The sequence below is a fragment of the Molossus molossus genome, unplaced genomic scaffold (assembly GCF_014108415.1).
Source record: "Molossus molossus isolate mMolMol1 unplaced genomic scaffold, mMolMol1.p scaffold_m16_p_5, whole genome shotgun sequence".
Lineage (NCBI taxonomy): Eukaryota > Metazoa > Chordata > Mammalia > Chiroptera > Molossidae > Molossus > Molossus molossus.
In genome coordinates this window covers 96,663,187-96,690,608 of record NW_023425388.1, presented here as the reverse complement: position 1 = coordinate 96,690,608, position 27,422 = coordinate 96,663,187, and the positions used below count along the sequence as shown (strand labels likewise).

The 27,422-nt window shown below is 35.5% G+C and overlaps 1 pseudogene; it reads left to right on the top strand.

Annotated features, from left to right (window-relative positions):
* Window positions 1–7,403: 7,403 nt before the first annotated feature.
* On the top strand, window positions 7,404–7,697 carry LOC118617774 (annotated as a pseudogene).
* Window positions 7,698–27,422: the final 19,725 nt, after the last annotated feature.

The window sequence follows — 27,422 nt, the reverse complement described above, 5'->3', positions numbered from 1 at the left end:
CCATGTTCATAGCAGCACTATTTACAATAGCTAAGATCTGGAAATAGCCCAAGTGTCCACCAGTAGATGAATGGATAAAAAAGTCGTGGTACATATACACAATGGAGTACTATGCAGCAGTAAGAAAGAAAGATCTCTTATCCTTGAGATGACATGGAGGGACCTGGAAAGTATTATCCTAAGTGAAAGAAGCCAAGCAGAAAAAGACAAATACCACATGATCTCACTTATATACGGAATATAATGAACATAACAGTCTGAGGAATACAGTAGACCCAGACACATGGAAGTAGGGCACAGACTGACATCCCTCAGAAGAGGGGATGGGGGGTGGGGGGGTGGGAAGAGATAAACCACAGAACTTATATGCATGTATGCATGACCAATGGACATGGACAACTAAGCCGGGGACGGGGCGGAGGTGGGGTGGGGTGGGGGGTGTCAATGAGGTAAAAAGGTAAAATATCTGTAACAAAAAAATAAATAAAAATTCATAAAATAAATAAATAAATAAATAAATAAAGTACATAAATTCATTAAAGTAAAAAAAGAAAAAAAAAAAAGTTTGAAGCACATACCATAAGAGCAAGCAATTCTACATTGGGAATAAATTCTACATGTAAATTCAAACTTATACACAACTATATTTTGAAGTGATATTCATTGTATATTTATTTAAATACAAAAAGTAAATAAATAAATGAGGTTTGAAAAAAAGAGGGGGGTTGGCTAAATACATTAATGGACAACTATACTATGGAAAGAGAGGTAGTCATTTAAAGCATAATTGAAAGACTATGAAAGGATATGGTGTTGATTTTAAAAATCAAGTTGCACAATAGTATCCCAATGTCATTTATTTTATTTTTGCAATATTCTGATATGCCCATAGAAATGATGTGGAAATACCTAAGAAATAGTATAAACATTATTATATCTGAGGAGTTGTCTTGTGAAGCTGCTAGTGCAACAGTGAAGCAAATTCTACTTAGCATTATTTGCTATTCTATATGAATATTTATATCATATTATGTATTATTTTCATAATTAGACAACCTCGTCTAAAAGTAAAATTAAATTAAGTTAAAATGTGTTCTTTAAAAGTTTAGCTGAGCTGATCAATTTGGATTTCACATCAACGTGCTCACTCTCCTAGACCCATGAGACTCTGCCGCCACCTGTGGCAGAAAACATAAATTGAAAATGAAGGTGAAAAATAACAGCGACAAGATTCTGAAGCTAAAAATATGTAGTTACTATTTGGGCAAATCATTTGAATTATGTGATCACCTAACTGTGAGCTGAATACAAAATAAATATGTATATTTGTTGATAGATTTATATAACATTAGAAAAACAAGTAAAGCAATGTCTGCAAAATCCTCTTTCTCTAGGTTTCAAATACAATGTGCTTCTCATTCCAAAAAAAAAGAAAGAAAGAAAGAAAAGAAAAGAAAAAGGTAAATTGTAGCACAGCTGGCTTCTCATTAATGGGTCTCACATTTTTTTTTTTTTCCCAAGAACAAAGAGTTAGCTTGTATTATTGATTTACAATCAAATAAGAAATTCTCAGGACTTTTCTGCTCTTTGTTTCTTAGGTTGTGATTTTATATGCAAATGAATGTCTATGTTGTAACTGGACCAGACAGATTTAGTTAAGGAAATGCATTCAACGAGCATATGGAGTCTCATATCTTTTATCCCTCATGGTTTGAGTCCCCAGGACCTGCTGTGTCAGGTTAGGTTACTTAAGAGAATTTTCCATTCTGTGTACCCATCACTGACAGAACCATTGAGTAATGAATAAAGTGAACCACAGGGAGTAGTTTTAGGCTTCAGTTTCTGTCATGGGGAAAAATTATTCACAAATTGTTCGATACAGGAATATCATTTTTTAAACTATGATTTTAAAAGGGCAAAATCAGCTCATTGAAGCCAGAAGAAAATGCTGAAATAATGTATAAAATGGAAATCTTGATTAAAACTAGTTTTGTCAAACATTTTAAAAGATGTTTTTCCTTCTGTGGCTTGAAGCAGTCCCAGAAAATAATGGCACAGAAAAGTTAGAATCTGGATAAAGCTGATCAGGAAATATTGGGGCAAAAATTTCCCAAATACCAAAACCAAAAATGAACCAGTCAAGAAGAGTGACAGCTACATAAAACTCATGTTTATTATGTCATTCATATTGTGACAGACAGAATATGACAATGCAGGCGTTTACATTTCAAGTCTAATTGATAGCAATGATATTTGCACGTAGAACCTAGACAGATTTGTATATGACTTCCAAACAGAGAGGAGAGTGAAACCCAAATTTGAATTAAACTTCTATGAGATTAGGGATGTGCTGTCGAGATGTGCATCTTTGCCCTCCAGGATTTAATTTAAGTATTCTAGGTAGTAATGTAATATAATAAGGGCTCTACTAGATATAAGGATAAATAGCCTTGTAGTACTCATTAGGAAACAGTTGAAAGTCATGGAATTTGTATTAGTTATCTATTGACGTGTACATACCTTAAAACTTAATTGAAAACAACACACATTCATCATCTCAGTTTCTATGGATCAGAAATTGGCGCATTGCTCAGCTGGGTCTTCTCTTTCAGAATCTCTCAAACAGCTGCAGTCAAAATGTTGACCAGGTCTGGGGAGTCATTCAGAACTCCACTGAGGCAGATCCACTTTTAACTTCACTTAAGTGGTTGTTGATAGGATTCAGTACTTAAAGGGATGTTGAACAGAGGACCTAAATTCTTTGCTAGATGTTGGCCAAAAGGAGCCCTCAGTACATTACTGCATGGGCTTCCCCAACACAGTTATTTTCTTGATCAAAGCCAGCAAGTCCACTAGCAAGATGGAAGTAACCATCTTTTATAAAAACTATGGAAATGACATATCATTTTTGCTATATTTTTCCATAAATAAAATAAAATTGACAATAGAAAATGATATTATGGACTTACTGCAATTTTCTTTTTAAGTTATGGCCCTTTCGAATTTTGTAGACAAAATAACCAGTCAAAAACCAATTGGTTTATCTAACTCTTTGGAATTTTAATAATCTGTTGTTGTTTAATTAAAATGAGCAGGCTTAGCTTCATGTTAAGCATAATGAAGGAAGAGGGCATTAGACATTTTTTATAAATAAGCCCAGTCCCCATTTAAAAAATCTTATAATCTACTCCATTTGTTCCTTCTGCTCACTTTAACTGTTCACAAATCAGAATGACAACCAGAAGTATTTATGAAGGAAAGGATGTTGACTGAAGTCTGCTCTTTTTTTTTTATCCTCACACGAGGACATTTTTGCATTTATCTTCAGCTAGAGTTGGAGGGAGAGAGTGAGAAAGAGAGAGAGAGAGAAACATCAGTGTGAGAGAGACACATCAAGTGGTCGCCACCCACATGATCCCAACCATGGCGAGGACAAATTGCAACCAAGGTATATGCCCTTAGCAGGAACTGAACTCAGGACTCTGGTTCATGGGCGGATGCTCTAATAGCTGAGCCAAACTGACCAGGGTTGAAGTCTGTTCTTAAGAAACATCTTATTAGCTTTTCTTGTTCTATGACAATAATAATTAGACAGTTAGTGCAACTTTTCTAGACTTTGCTGATTACTATAAGATTTTGACTCTTCATGCATTTTCTGAGAACTGAGATTAGAAAGCAGGAAGGGAAAACTGAGAGTTCTGGGATAATAGTACCCAAACAACTAACATGGATGCCAGCAAAGGAGAACCACTTCATGAAACAAAGATTAGTAACATGATACCACCTATGAGGCTTTGATTTCCTGGGTAACAGCTTGTCTAAGGAGTCCTAACAGTGTTGATTAGGAAAAAAGAGAAAGTTCTATGTATATATGGAAATACACTTTTTTCAAAACCAATTATAGATAGAAGAGAAATTTAAAAATATCTAATTAAATGGAAGAGAAAAATAAAAAACATAAAATAAAAAATAGTCCTGGACAGTTTGGCTCAACAGTTAGATTGTTGGCCTGTGGACTGAAGGGTCGCAGGTTCTATTCCTAGTCAAGGGCACATACCTGGGATGCAGGTTCAGTTCCTGGCTCTGGTAGGGGTTGTGCAGGAGGCAACTAATGTGTCTCTACTACACTGATGTTTCTCTCTCCCTTCCTCTCTCCCTCCTTTCCACTCCATCTAAAATCAATAAAAAAATATCTGTGGGTGAGGATAAACAACAACATCAAAAATAAAAAATAAATCCAAATATTGTATATATAAGGACTATATATTTTACATGTGTGTGTAATATTTTTGCAATGAAAAAACAAGTGTATCATATTGGATTTTTAATGCTCAAATGCTACTATCTTCAAATCAAAATAAAAAGTCAAATTGAAAATTATATATAAAGGTGTTGAGAAAATAATCGGTCATCCATTCAACAATGAACTCTAACATGGCAATATGCAAACCAGTTATAAGATTTATTACATGGAAGTAGGTACATGGAAGTAGGTTCAGGGAACTCAGAAGAGGGGGTTGTGGGGGTTGGGAAGAGATAAACCACAGAACATATGTGCATGTATGTATAACCAATGGACACGGACAACAAAGCCGGGGACGGGGCAAGGGGGGATGGGGAGGAAGGTGTCAATGGGGTAAAAAAGGAGAAACATCTGTAACAAAAATAAAATTAAATAAAAATAAATAAATAAATAAAAATAAAAACAGAGTTCTGATGGAAAGGTTTGAAGAAATGACAAGACTTTTTGAAGTACCTGGATGAAAATTATTCTGTAGATTAGTGGCTACTGGGTTTGTAGTACTACAGAATATATGCAGGGGTGGGCAAAAGTAGGTATATGAATAAATAATATAGTGATTAATAAATAATAATACCAGAATTGTGTTTTGTATACTCACAACTGTAAACCTACTTTTGCCCACCACTGTATGCCTCATTCTCAGATACTGTTACCTTGAAAACATGAGAATATTTAAATAAAATCAAAGTATCTTACTTAAATGACAAAAGGGACATTGTGTATGTTACTTATGATTTGTGATTTTTATTTTAATAAAATAAGTTAGGCAATTAAAAAAAAAATGATTTATTACATAAAACCAAAATTGGCATTACATCATTGTTCACTCCAAAAAAGTTAAGCTGTTTCTAATAATAACAACAAACATTTTTTTCTGATGACAAATAGAATAACCTCTTAGGAGACAATTTTCTAAGGGCCTCGCATACTTTTGCAAACCATGAAAACATAGGTTCTGCTAGTGTTTTGTTGTCACAGTCTTTCCAGTAAAATTTGTATAGGGTACAGTTTTGTGTGGAGAGAGGGTTTTTCTTTAGAGCAGAGACACATTTTTACTTTTTACTGCCCAATATAATAAAAATAATACTTACCTCTGGGGAAAAGTTTAGACTTATTTGATTGCAGCCAATTATAACAAACTAAAGTTTTTTTAAGTTTGAAGTTCCTCTCTTGTAATGCAATCTACTGCTTATTCAAGCATCACTGAGCCCTTGTAGCATTACCATATGGGAATTTGGGTTCAGGGAACTAGAGCAAGAATATGAAGACATTGAGGCTACAACTATTGCTATGAATAATAAATGATCTAATAGATCTAAACCAGGCCTCTCATGTCTTTTGGAAGTATTCATGAAATTATGAAATATTAACTTGTAAACTTGCATATAGGATAAATTTCAGATGTTTCACAGTTCTTGACACAACCAACCAAGAATGTTTAATAATAGTGAACATGCATATACTTAATAATATAGCCTGAAAAATTGGACAGGATAATAAAAACAAATAGATAATTCTTCAATCATAATGGAAGTTTAAAGTGTACATATCTCAAAAACTGATAGGTCAAACAGATTAGTACTTGCTTATCATTAATGCACAAAATTTAAAGAAAGCTAAAGCTACTAGATATGTATGCTTATACATATAAGGGTTCAACAATGTTGAAGTTCATGTAGATATTTACAAATATCTGCTATATACTAAGTTAGAAAGGAAGTTGCAACCAATATGAAGGAATTAAAATCCTACATACTGTACTGAATGTCCACTGAATTAACTCTTCAATAATTAAAAGACATTAAAAATGGAATAAAGAAAAAAATATAAGTTACAAAATGCTCAGAATAAAGTAAAAAGAAATTATACATCAGAGAACTTGTGGTGTGATAATAAATTGACACTTAGAGGTACATTTCTAGTCTTCCCCTTTTAAAAGAAGGAGAAAAGATGAATAATTTAATTGGTGCCTATAAAATTAGATTAACAACAAAAAAGCAAACCAAAGAAAGAAGAAAATACATCAAAAAGCAATTATTAATAAAGTAGACAACAACCAGAAGAGTAAAAAAAAATAAAATTGAACAATGATTATTTATAACTTCTATTAAAATAAATTTTTAAAATGAAACTTAATAAAAAAGAAATTAATACATCAGTGTTTTAAAAAAAAAGTCAATAATGAACACTTTTATATCAATAAATTTTAAACTGTAGACAAAATAAATAATTTTCTAGAATAACAATTCTCAAATATTTTGGGTTTGAGAATTCTTAAAATTATTGACGACCCCCCCAAAGAGCTTTTATTTATGCAAGTTATATCTATGAACACTTATAGTTTATAAATGGCAATATTATAATATGCATGTATTAACTCATTTTACATGAATTAATTCATTTTGGTATAACAATAATATACCCATTACCTGTTAATTTACATATAGAATTTTATGAAAAAAGCAACTATAGTTTTCTAAAACAAAATAAAAAGAATACTATCCTTGTTTCTTTAAAATTTGGCTTAATATCACATTAAATCTGCTAAAATTTCACAGCTGAGTCTCTGAAATCTTGAAAAATGTCACTGTATACTCAGAGAAAAAGAGTGATAAGATTAATAACACTTTAGTATAGTGTAATAATGAAAATATATTTTAGCTCATAGACCCCCTGGAAGATTTTCCAGGAACCATAGGAGTTCTCAGAACATACTTTGATACAAGCTGTTTTATAATACACACACACACACACACACACACTTAAATTAAGAAGAAATAAAAAACATGACTAAATATCACATTTTAGGTAAAATATAAGCAATTTAAAATTTCTACCAATCTATCCATCCCCAAAATGGATAGGGGCAGGGAAGATACTAGATCTAAATAAGTTTTACCAATTTGTCAAGAACAGGTAACTCCAAATTTGCATGAAATAGAAAGAAAGAAGATAATCACTCAATGTGATCAGCACAACTCCAATAAGAAATGCAAGCGTTCTTGAAGCTCTGCCCTCCAGGCTTTGCTGTGGGTGCTCCAGTCACCAGGGGGGAGGACGCTGGGTGGTGAGTAGCCTGCAGCATTCGCTTGTCCTCTTGATGAGTTTGCCCCGCAATCCCAAACCTTTCCTCAATGGATTAACAAGAAAGCCAGTAATGGTGAAATTTAAGTGGGGAATGGAGTACAAAGGCTACCTGGTATCTGTAGATGGCTATATGAACATGCAGCTTGCAAATACAGAAGAATACGTAGATGTCTGGACACCTGGATGTAGTTTTAATAAGGTGTAATAATGTCCTTTATATCAGGGGTGTTGAAGAAGAGGAAGAAGACAGAGAAATAAGAGAATAGCATCTTTTGTGGGAAATTTTTTTTATATATTTCTAGAAAATAAAAATTTGTTTTTTCAATTTGGAAAAAAAAAAGGAAATGCAAGCAAGATCATTTCAAGGAAAGAAAATTCCAGCTATCTCATTACTATCATTGATAAAAAAGTTCATTAAAATTTCTGGATATTAGATTAGCACAAAAAAAAATGAGTAGAATTTATACATTCTACCAATTTCTTTAGGTATCAGTAAAGGAAAAAAATATCATTCACAAAGGCAATATAAAGCATATACTATATGGGTAAAACTCTAACAAAGGGTGTCCCTTAAAAAATATTAAAACACTTTATTAAAGGAGACAAAATAAAATCTGGAAGAAAATATCATTGTCCTTTATGTAAGAACTCAATAATATTTTTAAACAAGATTATTTTATGAACTAATGCAATGCATATCCGTATTTCAACCTTTTCAATTGCTTAAAAAATGAAATTTGACAAATTATTTCTAATGCTTACTGGTAAAATCTAGCTTTAAAGAAAGCCCTCAGTCCCTAATCCAGGCCCACTAAATCACCAGCATTGACTACAGTTAGTTTATATGCACATCCAGGTTTGAGAGGCACTGATCTTTCAAAAATCTAAGAATGTCTAAAACACTAAAAGAACTAAAATTGGGAGCTCTTGCCCTACCAGATTATCGAGATGCAAAATTACTAGGATAGCATTTAATGTTAAGTGGCATTTATACATAGATAGATAATCCATAAAACAAAATATATAGCAGGAATAAACCCTATCTTTTATATCATGGTGTCATGCTATAAGATAGATGAAATATTATAAATCAGTGATGATAAATATCTTTGTGACAATTGGTTTTATATGGATTCAGATACAGATATAATCATCTGTGATTGAAAACATAGAGAGGTGGGCAGAAAGTAGGTTTATAGTTGTAATATAAATAAATAATACTAATTAATAAATAATGTAAAAATAAACTTTCACATACAACTCTAAACCTTTTACCCACCAGTGTGTGTGTGTGTGTGTGTGTATAAAATAAATTGTCACAAAGATATTTATGGCTTGTGTCAAAATGCTCTACATGTGAATATATATGTACATAACATGGATCCAATGACCTATATGTGAAAAGCAAGACTTTGCAGATATTAAAAGTAATTATAGTTTATGAGTTTAGTAAAAGGAAGGATTTACTGTTGGGGGGCCACAAAAACAAAATATTATAGATTGGTTGATTTATACAACAAAAACTTATTCCTTATAGTTCCAGAGGTTAAAAATCCAAGATCAAAGTTCTAGTCAATTTGGTTTCTAATGAGAGCTCTTTTACTGGTTGCAGATGACCACTTTGTCCAGGTTGCCCTCACATGGCATTTTCTCCAAGCAAATGATGGAGTGGGGGAGGGGGAAGGGGAGAGAAAGTGAGGAAAAGATGGAAGGAGGGAGAGATATTTCTTCTCTTCTTATAAGGCCACAGTTCTTAACAGATTAGGGCCCCACCTATTACAGACTGAATGTTTGGGACCCTCAAAATTAATATGTTAAAGCTTTAACTCCCATTGTGACTTTATTTGAAGTAGAGCCCTTAGGGAGGTAATTAAGATTAAATGAGGTCATAAAACTTGGACCCAGATGTGAATGGATTAGTGCCCTTATAAGAAGAAACAGCAGAGAGCTCAATCTCTCTCTGCACACATACAAGAGGCCATGTGAGCACACGGCAAGATGGAGGCCAACATACAAGCCAAAAGTAGAGGCTTCAGAATGAAACCTATCTTGCCAGCACCTTGGCTTTGGTCTTCCCAGCCTCTAGAATTCTAAGAAATATTTTTTTCTTGTTGAAGCCACCTGTTTTATGATAGTTTGTTATTATAGCCTAAGCACACTAATATACCACCCTTATGAGCTCATTGAACCTGACTTACCTCCTAAAAGCTCTATATCCAAAATATAAGATATAAAAAGCACAAAGCAAAAATTAGAAGATTGGTTCATATGATTGAATTATATAAAATGATCTGTAAAACAAATATACTGTAAACAAAATTAGAGTACTAGCCATAAACTTAGAGGAGATATTTCTAATATTTGTAATAAAAAAAGTACAGAGAAATATAAGTAACTGGTAGAAATCAATAAAAGATAAACAGCTGAAAAGGAACTGTGTGCAAAGAGATATAAACAGAAATTACTAAACAAGAAAACACAATGGCCAATAAACATATGAAAAGGCTTTCAAACATTTTTTATTTCTGTAGGGAAATGCAAATTATGAAAAATTAGATTCTTTCATACCCAAGTGATTAGCAAAATAAAAATGAATCTGGCAATACCAAGTATTTGTTGGATGATGGAAAAACTATCATAAACCTTTTGTTGAAGAGTATATTGGTAAAAATATTTAGGATAGAAGTTTCAGTCTTCCTAGGATAATTGAATACACACATGTTCTACAATACAGCCATTGCACTTTTAGTATATATCCTACTGAAATTCTCTCACCTATAGAGAAGAAAACATATATAGGGTAAGCCCTGAGATACTGTTTGCAGAAGTGAAAAGTTGGAACTAATTTAAATGTTTCTGTCAGTAGTCAAATAGATATATAAATTGTGATTTATTTATGCAATGGAATACAACAGAGGTTTTAAAAGGGGTGAACTAGACTTTATATAAACCAACATAGTCTTTTTAAAAATTTTTATCTATTTTTAATTATTTAATTTTTGTTACATATTTTTCTCCTTTCTCCCCCACTGATTTCCCCCTCCCTATCCCTCCCTACCCTGTCCCCAGCTTTGTTGTCCATGTCCATTGTTCATGCATACATGCATATAAGTTCTGTGGTTAATCTCTCCCCCACCACCCCCTCAGTTTGTACCCCACTTCCACGTCTCTGGGACTACCCCATTACTCAGACTGTTATGTTCATTATATTCCACAGATAAGTTAGATCGTATGATACTTGTCTTTCTCTGTTTGTCTTGTTTAGCTTAGGATAATACTTTCTGGGTCCCTCCGGTAGTCTCAAAGGATAAGAGATCTTTCTTTCTTACACCTGCATAGTACTCCATTGTGTATATGTACCACAGCTTTCTTATCCATTCGTCTACTGATGGACACTTAGGCTGTTTCCAGATCTTAGCTATTGTAAATAGTGCTGCTATGAACATGGGGGTACATATATTCTTTCTGATTGGTGTTTCAGGCTTCTTAGGGTATATTCCTAGAAGTGGGATCACTGGATCCCATGGAAGTTCAATTTTTCATTTTTTGAGGTAACACCATAATGTTTTCCACAGTGGCTGCACCAGTCTGCATTCCCATCAGCAGTGTACTAGAGTCTCCTTTTCTCCACACCCTCGCCAACACTTGTTGTTGGATGGTTTGTTGATGATGGCCATTCTGACAGGTGTGAGGTGATACCTCATTGTTGTTTTAATTTGCATCTCTCTGATGACTAGTGATGTTGAGCATTTCTTCATATGTCTCTTAGCCATTTGTATGTCCTGTTTGCAGAGGTGTCTATTTAGTTCCTCTGACCATTTTTTAATTGGGTTCTTTGTCTTCCTTTTGTTGAGTTGTATGAGCCCTCTATATATAGTGGAAATAATTCCCTTATCTGATATATCATTGGCAATTATGCTCTCCCATACAGTGGGTAGCCTTTCCATTTTGATGATTGTATTTTTTGCTGTGCAGAAGCTTTTGAGTTTGAAGTAATTCCATGTGTTCATTTTCTTCTTTGTTTCTATTGCCTCAGGAGATGTATCAGTGAAAATTCTGCTGCATATGATGTCTGAAATTTTGTTGCCTACAGTTTCTTCTAGGATTTTTATGGATTCATGAGTCACATTTAAGTCTTTATTCATTTTGAGTTTATTCTTGTGTAGGGTGTAAGTTGATGGTCTAGTTTCATTTTTTTGCATGTAGCTGTCTAATTTTCCCAGCACCATTTATTAAAGAGGCTGTCCTTACTCCACTCTATGCTCTTGCCATCTTTGTCAAATATTAATTGAGCATATTGCCTTGGGTCCATTTCTGGGTTCTCTGTTCTGTTTCACTGGTTCACTGGGTTCTCTGTTCTATTCCACTGTTCTTGTGCCAGTATCAGGCTTTTTTGATTACAGTGGCTTTGTAACCTGAAATCTGGTAATGTGATCTCTCCAACTTTGTTCTTTTTCAAGATTGCTGTGGCTATTCGAGGTCTTTTTTGGTTCCATATGAACTTTTGAAGTATTCTAGTTCTATGAACTATGTTTTTGGTATTTTGATGGGGATTGCATTGAATCTATAGATTGCTTTGGGTAGTATGGACATTTTAATGATGTTGAATCTTCCAATCCATGAACAGGTATGTGCATCCACTTTTTTATATCTTCCTCTATTTTTTTTTTTTTTTCAATGACCTGTAATTTTCTGCGAATAGGTCCTTTATTTCTTTGGTTAAGTATATTCCTAGGTATCTTAATTTTTTTGCTGCAATGGTAAATGGGATTGTTTTCTTAGTTTCTCTTTCTGTGAGTTCATCATTGGTGTATAAGAATTCCATTGATTTCTTGACATTAATTTTGTATCCTGCTACTTTGCCAAATTCATTTATTAAGTCTAGTAAACTTTTGATGGTGTCTTTGGGGTTTTCTATGTATAGTATCATGTCATTTGCAAATAATGACAGTTTCACTTCCTCCTTTCCAATTTGGATTCCTTCTATTTTTTCTTCCTGTCTATTGCTGTGGCTAAAACTTCCAGTACTATGTTAAGTAAGAGTGGCGAAAGTAGGCATTCTTGTCTTGTTCCTGTTCTTAAAGGAAATGCTTTTAGTTTTTGCCCATTGAGTATGATGTTGGCTGTAGGTCTTTCATATATGGCCTTTATTATGTTGAGATATGATCCCTCTATTTCCAGATTGATTAGCGTTTTTATCAGAAATGGTTGCTGGATTTTGTAGAAGGCTTTTTTGGCATCTATTGATATGATCGTGTGGTTTCTATTCTTCATTTTATTTATGTGGTGTATCACGTTTATTGATTTGCGAATATTGTACCAGCCTTGCATCCCTGGGATGAATCCCACTTGGTCATGGTGGATAATTTTTTTGGTGTATTGCTGGATGCGATTTGCTAGAATTTTCTTCAGGATTTTGGCGTCTATGTTCATCAGGGATATTGGCCTGTAGTTTTCTTTCTTTGGAGTGTCTTTTTCTGGTTTTGGAATTAGAATTATGCTGGCTTCATAAAACAAGTTTGGAAGTCTTCCTTCCTCTTGAATTTTTTGAAATAGTTTGAGAAGAATGGGTGTCAGTTCTTTTTTGAATATTCAGTAAAACTCCCCCGTGAAGCCACCCGGGCCTGGGCTTTTGTTTGCTGGGAGAGTCTTAATTACATCTTCAATTTCTTCTGTTGTTATTGGTATGTTCAAGTTTTCTATCTCTTCCTGGTCCAGTTTTTGGAGAATATGTTTCTAGAAATTTGTCCATTTTGCTTAGATTGTCAAATTTGTTGCCATATAATTGTTCATAGTAGTTGTTAACGATCTTTTGTATTTCTGTGGTGTCAGTTGTTACCTCTCCTCTTTCATTTCTGATTTTGTGTATTTGGGTTCTCCCTCTGTTTCTTGGTGAGTCTAGCTAAGGGTCCATCAATCTTGTTTATCTTTTCGAAAAACCAGCTTTTGTTTCATTGATCCTATGAATTGTTTGTTGTTGTTGTTTTTTTTGGTCTCTATGTCGTTTATTTCTGCTCTAATCTTTATTATTTCCTTCTTTCTACTTGCTCTGGGGTTTTCCTTTTGTTTGCTCTCTTGTTCTTTAAGTTGTGAAGTTATATAGTCTATTAGAAATTCTTCTTGCTTCTTGAGGTAGGCCTGTAGTGCTATGAACTTCCCTCTCAGAACTGCTTTCGCTGCATCCATAGATTTTGTGTTGTTGTGTGTTCATTTTCATTGGTTTCCAGAAAGTTTTTAATTTCTTCCTTGATCTCCTCGGTAACCCTTTCATTGTTTAATAACATGCTATTTACCTTCCATGTGTTCAAATGTCTTTGTATGTTCTTCTTGCAATTGATTTCTAGTTTCATGCCATTGTGATCTGAGAAGATGCTTGATATGATTTCAGTCTTCTTGAACTTGTAGAGACTTAGCTTATGCCCTAACATGTGGTCTATCTTTGGGAATGTCACATGTGCACTTGAGTAGAATGTGAATTCTGTAGTTTTGGGGTGTAGTTCTCTGTAGATATCTATTAAATACATTTGGTCTAGTGCTTCATTTAGAGTCTCTGTTTCGTTGCTAATTTTTTGTCTAGAGGATCAATCCAGTGATGTCAGCTGGGTGTTGAAGTCCTGTGCTATGATTGTATTGATATTGATTTCTCCTTTGAAGTCTTCCAGAACATTTTTAATATATTTTGGTGCTCCTATATTGGGTGCATATATGTTTATCAAGGTTATATCTTCCTGTTGGATAGATCCTTTCAATATTATGTAGTGGCCTTCTTTGTCTCTAGTTATGGCCTTCATTTTGAAATCTATTTTATCAGATATAAGTTTTGCTACCCCAGCTTTTTTTTCCTTTCTGTTTGCTTGGAAGATTTTTTTCCATCCCTTCACTTTTTACCTGTGTTAGTCTTTTGTAGTGAGTTGGGTTTCTTGTAAACAACATATAGATGAGTCATGCTTTCTTCTTCAATCAGCTACCCTGTGTCTTTGTATGGGAGCTTCAATCCATTTTTATTTAAGGTTTTTATTGATATGTACTTATTTATTGCCATTGTTGTTTAGTGTGGTTCTATTTTTCTTCCCATTTCTCCTGCTAATTACAACAGTCCTTTTAACATTTCTTGCAGGTCTGGTTTGGTGCTAATGTATTCCCTTAGCCTTTTTTTGGTCTGGGAAGCTCTTTATTTGACCTTCTATTTTGAATGATGGCCTTGCTGGGTAGAGTAGTCTTGGATTCAGATTCTTGTTTTTCATGACCTTGATTACTTCATGCTATTCCCTTCTGGCCTGTAGTGTTTCTTGTGAGAAGTCAGCTGAGAGCCTTATGGAGTTTCCTATGTAGGTAACCTGTTGTTTATCTCTTGCTGCTTTTAGGATTCTTGTTTTTTCCTTAATTTTTGGAAGTTTGATTACTATGTGTCTTGGTGTGGACCTGTTTGGGTTTTTCTTCTTACCTGGGGCTGTCTCTGCTTCTTGAATTTGAATGCCTTCTTCCTTCACCAAATTAGGGAAGTTTTCTGTCACTATTTCTTTGAATATATTCTCTAACCCTTGCTCATTTTCTTCTTCTTCGGGAACTCCTATGATGCAAATATTATTATGTTTCCAGTTGTCCCACAGTTCTCTTAAGCTGTCTTCCTGTTTTTTAATCGTTTTTTCCTTTTGGTTTTCTGATTGGTTGCTTTTCTACCCTGTCTTCTAATTCACTGATCCGGTCCTCAGCCTCCTGTACTCTGCTTTTTGGACCTTCCAATGTGTTTTCCATTTCTGATATGTCATTCTTCATTTCTTCTTGGGGGTTTTTAGTTTCCAACTGGTTGATTTTCAGCATTTCTATGTCTTTACTCATGGTGCTCATGTCCTTACACATGCTGTTGAGCTTCCTCAAGACCATGGCTCTGAATTCTAGTTCTGTTAACTTGCTTAACTGCACTTCATTTATCTCATCTCGGTAGAGGTCTCTTGTTCTTTCATTTGGCTTTTGTTTATGTTTTTCACCTTTTTGGCTATCACAGTGGGCTTTGGAGGCTGCCAAATTTTTTCTGTGTGTGTTGGTGTTCTGCTCTTTGTGGCTTCCTCTCCTGGGTTTGTATGAGGCAGGGAGGACCTGCTTTAAACACCACTGTCAATTCTTAACTTTCCTGGTTTGAGTTGCTAGCCCAGGGAATGGTAATTATCCTCTAGTTTTTTTGCCTGGATGCTATTATTAAGGGTCACCTGAAGAGCCTTGGTTTCTGAATTGACTGAAAAACTTCCTCAGGTGCTCAGTATAAGAGGATTTCTTGAGGGTGGGGCAGATGCTGGTTGTTAATGGGCCTCAATTAGCATTTCAATGGCCACCAGGTGGGGTTGAATCTCCAAGGGAGGGGCTGCCGCCTCTCCCCAGGGCCCTGGGAAGGAGTAAAATGACCACAGTCCTGCATGGCTGCACTCAGCAAAATCTCTGAGCACCCTCCAAATCCCTAGTGTCCCCACATAGGTCCAGTCCAGTGTGCCTTTCCTCTGCTGGAGCCCAAGGTGAATGGCTGCTGCCAATTTAGCCTCTGTCCTGACTCTGCATAGTGGAGATGTCTGGGACTTTTAACCCGAGGGCACTGCTCCCAGCTATGGGCGGCTGAGTCTGTGGCACCAGCTGAGGGGGTAGCACCCAGCCAAGGTCGCAGGACCCAGCCGAGGCGGCCGTTGGTCTCAGCCGAGGCCACAGGACCCAGCTGAGGCAACAGCAGCTTCCAGCCGAGGGTGTAGCACCCAGCCAAGGTCGCAGGACCCAGCCGAGGTGGCCGCTGGTCCCAACCGAGGCCAGAGGACCCAGCCAAGGGCATAGCTTCCAGCTGAGTCCCCTGGTCCCAGCCAAGTCCGCTGGTCCCAGCCCAGGCTGCTGCGGACCGTGGGCTCCCGGCCCCTTCTCGCATCCTCGCAAGCCTACCAGGATTGAGTCAGTGTCCCTGGTTATGTGGTCCTCCAAGCTGCCTTTCGGTTGCCCCTTCCTGACGATTTGTCTTTATTTTTGTTGTAATTCCAATTTGGTCCTGGGAGATGGTCTGTGTAGCTTCCATTCACTCCGCCGCCATTTTTCTCTCCCCAACATAGTCTTTTAAGCAGAATGTTGAATGCAAAATAAAAAATAAGTGATAGAAAAGTTATCCTAAATAATATAAATTTTATGTAACTCTTGTGATGGTGGAGGGCATAAAGATCATGAAAGCTAATAGTAACCTTGAAGATGATAAATAGATAGATAGATAGATAGATAGATAAATAGATAGATAAATAGATAGATGGAAAAACTTTCAAAACCAATACAATAGGAGTAATGGAAGCAAGGGTAATAACTATTAACTATGCTGATCTCTAATTAGCTTTTTCCTTGACTGTCAGGAATTTACCACAGCACAATAACATTAATAGTCCAGCTGCTGACCCCAGGACTAATGCTTTTCATAAAGCAAAGATCAATGTGGTGTGCTGACTCCTATCAATCCAGATTAATGCCCATAATCACACTTAAGGCATGCTCTGATAGGTATTCCCTTCTATAATCCCATTCTTGGCTATGTCCATAATGGTCTGATCCTTCCAATGGACCATCTTATGATTATGCTTGACCCTCATGATTTATTGAGGTAGTCCCTAAATATAAAATATTTCAGACAGGTATTAATTTTTCAAAATACTAAAAAAGCCATGTATATCTGAAAAGAAGGCTAGGGCTGATTGGTTGTAGTTGGCCAGGTGGATGAGCAAGAGAAAAAATCCCACTGGGGCCAGGTAAATAGCCCAGATTTGTTCTCAGCAGCTGTAGCAGCTAAAGTGGCTATTCAATAGTTTCCTTGACCAGCTGCTCTGGCTCTCTGCCAATTCCAGGGAATTAGAACAACTGGCAGGCAATGGGAATTGCCAAGCTTCTTGGAGGGGTGAGTTACATTTTAAAAGGTCTGTCCCATCATTCCAAACCTACAGCTCTGTGAACAGAAGAGGATCTGAAGGAGGCCATTGAGAAAGAACTGAATATTTCACTATGTATATATTGTCTTTATTTCAAGTTACTGGCTGGATCCTGGTCATGTTATTACAAAATACTCTTCTAATGCTAAAAGTTTTTATTATAATCACCTGCATACTAAAAACACTTCTGATATTTCCCAAATTTAGCCCAGCATTTAGCATGGCACCTGGTAGCATGCCACATTTTTAGCCTGATTTCTCTTATAGCACTGATAAGGACAGATGTCTTGAATTGGTTTAAGTTCTAATTGAAAGAATACTTGAATTTCACTGAGAAGATAAACACTAAATAATCTGAGTTTATACCTTTGTTTATCTGCTGTTGGCATTTCTGTAAATGTTTAGAAGAAAAAGTAGGTTTTTTTGTAAATCATGGAGGCTATTCATTTAACTCCAAATATTAATTTGAAAAGTTTTGCATCAAAAAATTTAAACACTCATAGTAAACCAATTTTACTTATTTGCTTTCTACTTGAATGTTAAATGTTTGTAACACTATTTTTACTTCAATAATATTTGAAATTGTTAAATATTTAAAAAATTTAGCAGACAATACTCTTGAAACTTGTGTTTCACGTCTATTATAATGAATAACTGTAGACTGCTTAGTTGTCCTACAGATTGCTTATCCATAATTTTAGACTCTATCAAATCTTGCTATATTTGCTCCTACAAATAAATTTTAAGAAATTTAAGAACTAAATCCTAAACTAAGATTTTTTTCTGGTTATTGAAAATTATATCGTAGAAAGAGGCACTGCCTTGTCATGATGTCATTGATGGGAACTAGGTAACATTGCATTAACTTTTATGTTGTGTATACCTGAAGAAATTTTCCAAACACTTGAAGTTACTTTTGTTTATTACTCACTTCTTTTTATATTTACCAGCCAAATATTTTAATTTAACATTATTGTTGGCATCAGCATCTACTAAGCATGATGATGTTTGATTTCTACTTTAATTTACTTAAAGATCATCTACCTTGCTTCCTAAAATAAGTAGGCAGATAATCCAATCAATAAATCAGTATTAGACTACCGCCATAATTTTCCTCTGCTATGACTTCACTATTTTAATAATTTTGTGCTAAATTGAATCCAACTAAAAGGAATATATTTTTCTACATCATTTCACTTTAACAGAAATCTTTTCTGACAAACACGCTGTCTCTAAATATAAATCTTAAATGTTTTACTTTGTTGTTGCTGATCAGTGGAGCACAGAGCACTTAAACTACCATACCCCACTGATGCCAGATTTGTTTGCTTCTCGACCACTGTTTCAAACCTGTTATTGTTAGAGATGTATTTGACTATTTGAAAGTTTAGGTTTATTTTTGTTTGTTTTCAAGATAGTGAGGGCTTTTTTTAAAATACTGATCGTGATTAATGTTTTGAAACAAACTTGTCTAATCAAATTATATGAACCTCTCTTTTTAATAATATACTCTAGTAGAACTATTATATATACAGAAAAAATAAATTTTAATAGAATTAAAATTAAAATTGGGATGGACCAGTGGTTCTTAGTTTTCAGACCAATTTGGCTAATTGATGGTTTAAGGCTAAACCCCTCTTTTGCAAAATAGTCAGAATCTGTTTTTATAAAATCATTCAGAAAGACTGTCCTAATGATAGAAGCAGGATTCGGTTCAAGGTAGAATAAAAATTAAGCATTTTCCATTCCTGACATAAAATATTAGGAGCCAAAGTGGAAATAGATGAAATCAATATTTATTGAATAGAATGGGTGGTGAAGTCTTTAAAGAAAAATATGTTACTGTGTAGACCTTAAAAGACTGGTAGAGGAAATGGTAAAGCTTCACGGACTTGAGTAAGCCTAGCTGAGTTAAGAGCATGGGTGAGGGATCTGGGTAAAGCAGAGGATTTACGCTGGGGAGCACTACAGGATAAACTTCAGATGGGCGTGTTCAGGAAAGATTGAAAACTAGTCAGGCACTTCTATCAAGCCCATCTAAGAGGATTAGTATATGATTGAAAAATAATTGTGAAACGATATTGTTGAGAGTCAACTGAAGAAGAAAAAAATGTTGAAGAATGAAGACCACTTGGAAATCATGGCCATTAAAATTGTTAGTTAATTAGGCAGTGAAAACTGATAATAATTAGTACATTACCACTACTTTATATTTTATACTTAAGAAATTATGTTCAAAGTTTTCTGTTTTGTTTTGTTTTTAATCCTCACCCAAGGATATTTTTTATTTTACATTTATTTTCAGACAGAGTGGAAGAGAGAGAAGCATTGATGTGAGAGAGACACATCGATTGGTTGCCACCCACACGACCCCAACAGGGACAGGGGAAGAACCGCAACCGAGGTACGTGCCCTTGGCCGGAATCGAACCTGGGACTCTTTGGTCTGCGGGCCGACACTCTAACCTCTGAGCCAAATTGGCCAGGGCTAAAGTTTTTAAAAAATCACTAATTTGATATGAGGTGTCGAATATTGAGTTTTATATTTGGAACAAACATTGATGATTATAAATTTAGACTATTGCTAGCTGTTATAATAAATAAAGTCAATTATTTTAGTTGCTGTGTTATCTTATACTCAAATAACTGTTTAGATGTTCCTAGTTGGTGGATAATTTTCTTCACATAATAATTCAGGTTGTTATATCTGTCTCGACTCTCCCTTAGAGCTTTGGAGTCCTCTCAATTTATTCAGCAGAAAGGTAAAGCTAATGTGGAGAAATACACTCGTTTCTTTAAAACTCAACCCAGAGGTGATGTAAATCTTTATATTCCCCTGGAATGGCCCCTAGATGCAGGAATGAAAACTCTAGTCTGTGGGTCGGTGGCTACTTCTCAGCCACAATTCTCTCCATACGTGGAAAGGGGAGTAGACATTTTGGTGGCTAGCAAGCCAGCACTACTGCAGAGACCCCCTAGCCTGATTCTCATTTTGCAGATAATTTCCAGGATCAGAGAGATTAACCAACTATTTCAATTTACATAAAAGTGACATGAATCCAGACTATATAAGTATTTATTTATTTATTCATTCAATGATTATTTACAGTTTTTTATCTTGGGCCAGGCACTGTTTTAGGTAGGTGGTAATTTGTTGAGACAATACTAAATTTATATGCATATTGAATGGCTACTCTGCTTTACCATAGTAAGTTGTATGTATTGAAATTATTACAGTGAATTTGTTTAAAAAAATACAACCTCTAATCCATTTTTAATTAGTAGCTAAACAGGTAGGTTTGGGTCAAGCAGAGGTTGTACAGATTAATAATAATTCTTACATTTAATGATTGTCTCTAAGTATTTTATATGTTTATGCCTTGGTTTTCAGTTTTTAAAACTGAAATAATGCTAGTAAGTGCTTCATTAATTCATTTTACTTAACAATAGTTTATTGAGGACCTATCATAGACTAGGTTCTAAGGCTATGTGAGAAGATAATTCAAATTAATTATCTAAGTTCTCAATGCTTAAATTACAGAGAATGTATCAGCTATTTTAAGTTACATGGAGAAAAACAAGCACAGTAAGGAATGTAGAGAGGGCTCAAAAGGTGGATGTTTTAAATAGGGGGATCGTGAAAGCATCTCTGGTGAGCTGACAGGTAAGCACCAATCAGAAGGAAATTAGAGAACAAAAACAAACCCTGTAGTAAGTTGGCAGAAGTCCAGGCAGAAGGTCCAGCAAATGCTAATATTATGAAACAGAAATGTGTTTGAGAAAGAAGGAAGCTAGTGTTTCTGAGGCTGAAAATATGAGAAGAGTAAGTGCTGACCAAGAAAGTTGTATCATTCTCCTCAGCATGACTCAGCTGTGGACAGGTTTCTCCCTGACTCTAGTTCCCTGCCCTCCCTTTTCTCAAAACATGAACTTGATACACTTAGGATTGTAAATGTTTTCTCTTCTTTCAAATGTACGATGCAAATCTTCTCCTAGTCTGTTACCAGCTTACAGCCCAGGAAATGCCTTTCTTGAGGACATAGAACCTATGTCTTTGAAATGTAAACATTGAAAGAAATAGCTCTCTTATCTTCCAGTCTCTGAGTGGGAAGGAGCCTAATTTCTGTGGGTACATTGCTCCAAGTTGTAGAAAACTACCTCTAATCATGAAGGTACATAAAAGGTTTACCTTTCCTGTGGGTGAGGGCAATTAGCCAGCACAAGCATCTTATGCTTCCCCCCTACACCAGTTTTTAAAACCCTCTAGCTAGCCCTTTGCTTCAGTGGAATTAAGTTTAGTCTCTCTTCTATTGACATATATTTAGTCTTCAATAAGTCTTTCTTGACTGTTTGACTTTGACAGTACTGGGACACTGTTCACAGAGTAGGGCAAAGCCTGATCACAAATAGTTTCTTGACTATGTCAAAATTTTGGCTTTCTTTAGAGTGATTGGGGATTTCTCTGAAGCTTTGAGAAAAGGACAGTTATGATTCACCTTACGTTCTAAAAGAATCACTCGGGCTATCATGTGAAGTAAGAAATGAATGAGAGGTAGAAATGGAGAAAAACAGACAAACACTCAGTTAAAAAGCTATTATCATAATAACCCAATTGATGCATCCCTAGAAGGAAACACTCTTGGTGAGCTGAACTTCAGTCAATACATCTAATTCTTCATTTTGTATGGGAGAAAAAAGATATTCCAAAGTACTGATTTATGGACTTTGGCTAGTTATTTGTTTTGTTGGTGTGGGACTTTAGTTGGTATTCGAAACCAGACTGACAGATTTGTGTCGAGGTATGGCGAAAAGGCACTTATTTTTGACCTCTCAGAAAATGACTATTAGGATAATTATATCTTATTTGAATAGTTACCAGAGAGTGGTAGCTGTGTCTGCTTTATTACTCAAACTTGGAAACCCAGGATCCTATACCACCTTCTTACTGTGCCCCGCCCCACCCCACAACAGCACCAAGCTGGGTTTAGTAGCTGCTTGAATTTCACTGATCTCTGCTTGCCTCACCTCCCCATTTGTTTGGCCTCGGCAATTCTAACATTGTGATAGCACATGTTATATTACAAACTACCTGGTGTGTTTGTTGGTTTGTTTTAAATCCCTGACTTTTCACTGACTAACAGAATTGGTTACTTTTTTCTTTAAGAACTAATTTCACTTTAATGTATTCTTAGGACACAGCAATGATCAGTCTGCCACTTTACTCACTTTACTGTAAAAAGGAAAGGAGCTATTTGTTTGTTTGTTTGTTTGTTCTTTTAGTCGGTTAGTTTTTGTTGTGTTGAAGGAATTGTATTTAAGATTTTATTTGGCCTTCTGGGTTATAGAATCAGGAGGCCTTGGGCAAATGATCCTGTTTTCTTGGAACCAAATGTGTATCTGGCTTTATGTCAATGAAGAAATGGCATAAAAAGTGAGCATGGTCCAGTCTATCTTTACTATACATTTTGCTGAGTAAGTCCCACCGACTACATAACATTGTTCAGAACCCAATCCCCACAAACATGTCTTCAGTATCACGTCTCAAACAAGTCTATCTTGATTAATAAAAGTGTCACAGAGGTACCCAGCAACACATGAGTTAAAACCCCACAAGGTATGAAGGAAAATATGAATTCAGCTTCTATGCTAGTCTCCTCATTTGTAAATTGCAACAATAATACTTACCTGTATCTATTGGGTGATGTAAAATTAATTAGAATGTTATATTTCTTTGAGAATTTTGAATAAAAAGGATTCTACAATAACAAATTTTGATATTCATTTTCATGTTAACACTAAGAATAAAAAGTAACATTTCTGCATTTTTTTATGATTTAGAGATTGCTAATTTATAATTTTTAAATACCGTAAAGACTGATTATTTAAAGAAAGAAAATATAGTCTTAAAAAACTTTTATGAAATAGAATATGAAATCCACAAGGGAAGGACTGTCTTTGTTTTATTCATGGTTATATCCTGAACATATAGAAGCATGCCCAATACTCTTTAGTATATATTTGTTTAACAAATATGTATAAAAGGTATGTTGTTAACACATACATATTCATGGCTATAGAAATAAACTCACCACAATCACCAATCTGAATTCTTATCCACATCAAAAACCATACATATATACATGTACACATACACACACATATTTTTCTAAGTAAATAATTAATTACAATATGTAATTTCTTCATAGGAAACCATTTACATGTTAGAAGATCTTCTAAACAGTATTTTTTTTTTTTTTGGAAACCTATAAAATGTGAAGGTAACATTAGCTGATACTGATATAAAAACCAATGAAAATGCTGCTTTAATTTTAACATATTCCTTATCTTTGTAAGATATCTATAAATCATTTTTATGCAATTGTATTAATAAGCTTCTTGGATTTTAATGCACCAACATAGGCCCTTCCTGTGCAGTGTATTCTTTCCCTGCATTCACACAGCTTTTAGTTTCAGGAAATTTTGCCAAATTGGCCTATTTTTTTATTAACTCATTCCAAAATCCTGTCCTTCGGGTTCTGATAGAAATCTGAAAATCAGAACAAAGATTCTTACTAAAATTATATTAATGACCTGAATTTACAAAAGCAACATCATTTCAATGAATTGAATTTAGAAAATGGGCAAAACTAACTCCTGCCATTCTGTCAGATACCTAATCTTACAAGAGTCTATAAAATGTGAAGGGAATCCTGACTAGTTATATAAGAAATTTGGACTTTGACTTTTTTAAAACAAAACAAACAAAACGTTAAAACTATTATTATCTCTCAGCATTACTATTTGATTTTATTGTTCGGTATTGTGGCTATGTTTGTTGCTGCCTTGCTGTTCACGGTTAGATGCTGCCATAGGTCTGTGGGCCTTATTCATGCACTCTGAAATCCAGGCCTCTCACGTTAATGAACATGCCTTTAATTCATTGGGGAAGAAGAGCTTACATAGTTCATATTTCCTTTGTAAGTGAGCAGTAATTACTTCCATTCTGCACAGGGCCCATTCAACCAAAGTATGGCTTTCTATTGCAGCCTCCTAAAATGCACAACATCCCCACAAATTTCCTGTTTAATGTTTAGCAACAAATTATTCCTTCTTTAAATTCTTTTGTCTATATATTGGCACTCCTCAATTTATAAATATGGTATATTTAAAATGTCTATTTATTGGTTGGTTATTTAATATCCAAAACACATTATCAGTGGCAAAAAATATCATAAACTCTCTTTATGGAACCAAGACAACACCAGACCTTTTGAACAATGTTTTTGGCTATATGATTCCAAAAAATTATAACAGTGTTTACTATGAGAAATATATGTCTCCAAATTATATAACCCATATCTCTAAGGCTACAGTGACCTGAGTGTAAGAAATTAATATGAGAGAGAGAAAATGGCAGCAGAGTGAATGGAAGCTACACAGACCATCTCCCAAGACCAAACTGAAATGACAATGAAAATAAAGACAAATTATCAGGAAAAAGCAACAGAAAAGCAGCTTGGAGGACCATATAACCAGGGACACTGACTCGATCCTGGTAGGTTTGCGGAGGCACGAGAGGAGGGCTGAGAGCCGAGACTGCAACAGCCTTAACTGGGAGCGGCCTTAGCGGTGAGCAGCACCCTCAGGTTAAACTCCCAAGAAGCTGCGCATTGCAGAGCCAGGAAAGACACTAAAATAGCCACAGATACTCACCTTGGGCTCCGGTAGAGGGTGGACTAGACTGGAACCGTGTGGGGACACTTGGGACTTGGAGGGCACTCAGAGTTTTTGCTGAGTTGCAGCTATGCAGAACAGTGGTCATCTTACTCCTTCCCAGGGCTCTGGGGAGAGGCAACACCCCATCCCTGGGAGATTCAAACCCACCTGGTAACCATTGGAATGCAAATTGAGGCTCATTAACAACCACCATCTACCCCACCCTCAAGAAATCCCCTTACTCTGAACACCTGAGGGATTTTTTCCATTCAACTGAGAAACCAAGGCTCTTCAAGTAACTGCCACTGATAGCCTCCAGGCAAAAAAGCTAGAGAATATCTGAACCATTCCCGGGCTTGCAACTCTACCCAAGAAGATAAGACTTGACAGTGGTGTTTAACGTGGGTCCTCCCACACTCATCCAAACCCAGGAGAGGGAGCCACAAACAGCAGAACACCAACACCCACAGGGAAAATTTGGCCGGCTCCAGAGCCCACTGAGATAGCCAAAATGATGAAACAAAGAAACAAATGCCAAATGAAAGAACAAGAGACCTCTACCAAAGATGAGATAAATGAGGTGCAGTTAAGCGAGTTGACAAAACTAGAATTCAGAGCCATGTTCCTGAGGAATCTCAACAGCACGTGTAAGGACATGAGCACCATGAGTAAAGACAGAGAAATGTTAAAAATCAACGAGTTAGAAATTAAAAACCACCAAGAAGAAATCAAGAATGATATATCAGAAATAAAGAACACATTGGAAGGTCTAAAGAGCAGAGTAGAGAACTCTGAGGACCAGATCAGTGAATTAGGAGACAGGATAGAAAAAAAATCAACCAAAAGGAAAAAACAAACAATGAAAAAACAAGAAGACAGCTTAAAAGAACTGTGGGACAACTAGAAACGTAATAATATTCGCATCATAGGAGTCTCAGAAGAAGAAGAAAATGAGTAAGGGTTAGAGAATATATTTGAAGAAATAGCGACAGAAAACTTCCCTAATTTGGTCAAGGAAGAAGGCATTCAAGTTCAAGAAGCACACACAGCCCCAAGTAAGAAAAAAACCAAACAGGCCCACACCAAGACACAAAATAATCAAAATGCCAAATTAAAGACAAAGAATCTTAACAGCAGCAAGAGATAAGCAACAGGTTACCTACATAGGAAACCCCATAAGGCTCTCAGCTGACTTCTCACAAGAAACACTACAGGCCAGAAGGGAATGGCATGAAGTAATCAAGATCATGAAAAACAAGAATCTGAATCCAAGACTACTCTACCCAGCAAGGCTATCATTCAAAATAGAAGGTCAAATAAAGAGCTTCCCAGACAAAAAAAGGCTAAGGGAATACATTAGCACCAAACCAGCACTGCAAGAAATGTTAAAAGGACTGCAGTAATACGCAGGAGAAATAAGGAGAAAAATAGAACCACACTAAGAAAATGGCAATAAATACGTACATATCTATAATCACCTTAAATGTAAATGGATTGAATGCTCTGATAAAAAAGGCACCGAGTAGCTGATTGGATAAGAAAGCATGACTCATCTATATGTTGTTTACAAGAGACCCACCTCACTACAAAAGACTCACGCAGGTTGAAAGTGAAGGGATGGAAAAAATCATCCAAGCAAATGGAAAGAAAAAAAAAAAAAAAGCTGGGTAGCAATGCTTATATCTGATAAAATAGATTTCAAAATGAAGGCCATAACCAGAGACAAAGAAGGCCTCTACATAATATTGAAAGGATCTATCCAACAGGAAGATATAACCTTGATAAACAGATATGCTCCCAATATAGGAGCACCAAAATATATTAAAAATCTTCTGGAAGACTTCAAAGGAGAAGTTGATTGCAATGCAATCATAGCAGGGAACTTCAACACCTCACTGACATCACTGGATAGATCATCTAGACAAAAAATTAGCAAGGAAACAGAGACTCTAAATGAGGCTCTAGACCAAATGGATTTAATGATATCTGCAGAGAAGTACATCCCAAAACTACAGAATTCACATTTCTCTCAAGTGCACATGGGACATTCTCAAAGATAGACCACATGATAGGACACAAACAAAGTCTCTACAGGTTCAAGATGATTGAACTAATATCAAGCATCTTCTCAGATCACAATGACATGAAACTAGAAATCAATTGCAACAAGAACAAGCAAAGACATTTGAACACCTTGAGGCTAAATAGTATGTAATCATATAACAAATGGGTTACCGAGGAGATCAAGGAAGAAATTAAAAACTTCCTGGAAACCAATGAAAATGAACACATAACAACACAAAATCTATGGATGCAGCGAAAGCCGTTCTGAGAAGGAAGTTCGTAGCACTGCAGGCCTTCCTCAAAAAACAAGAAACATCT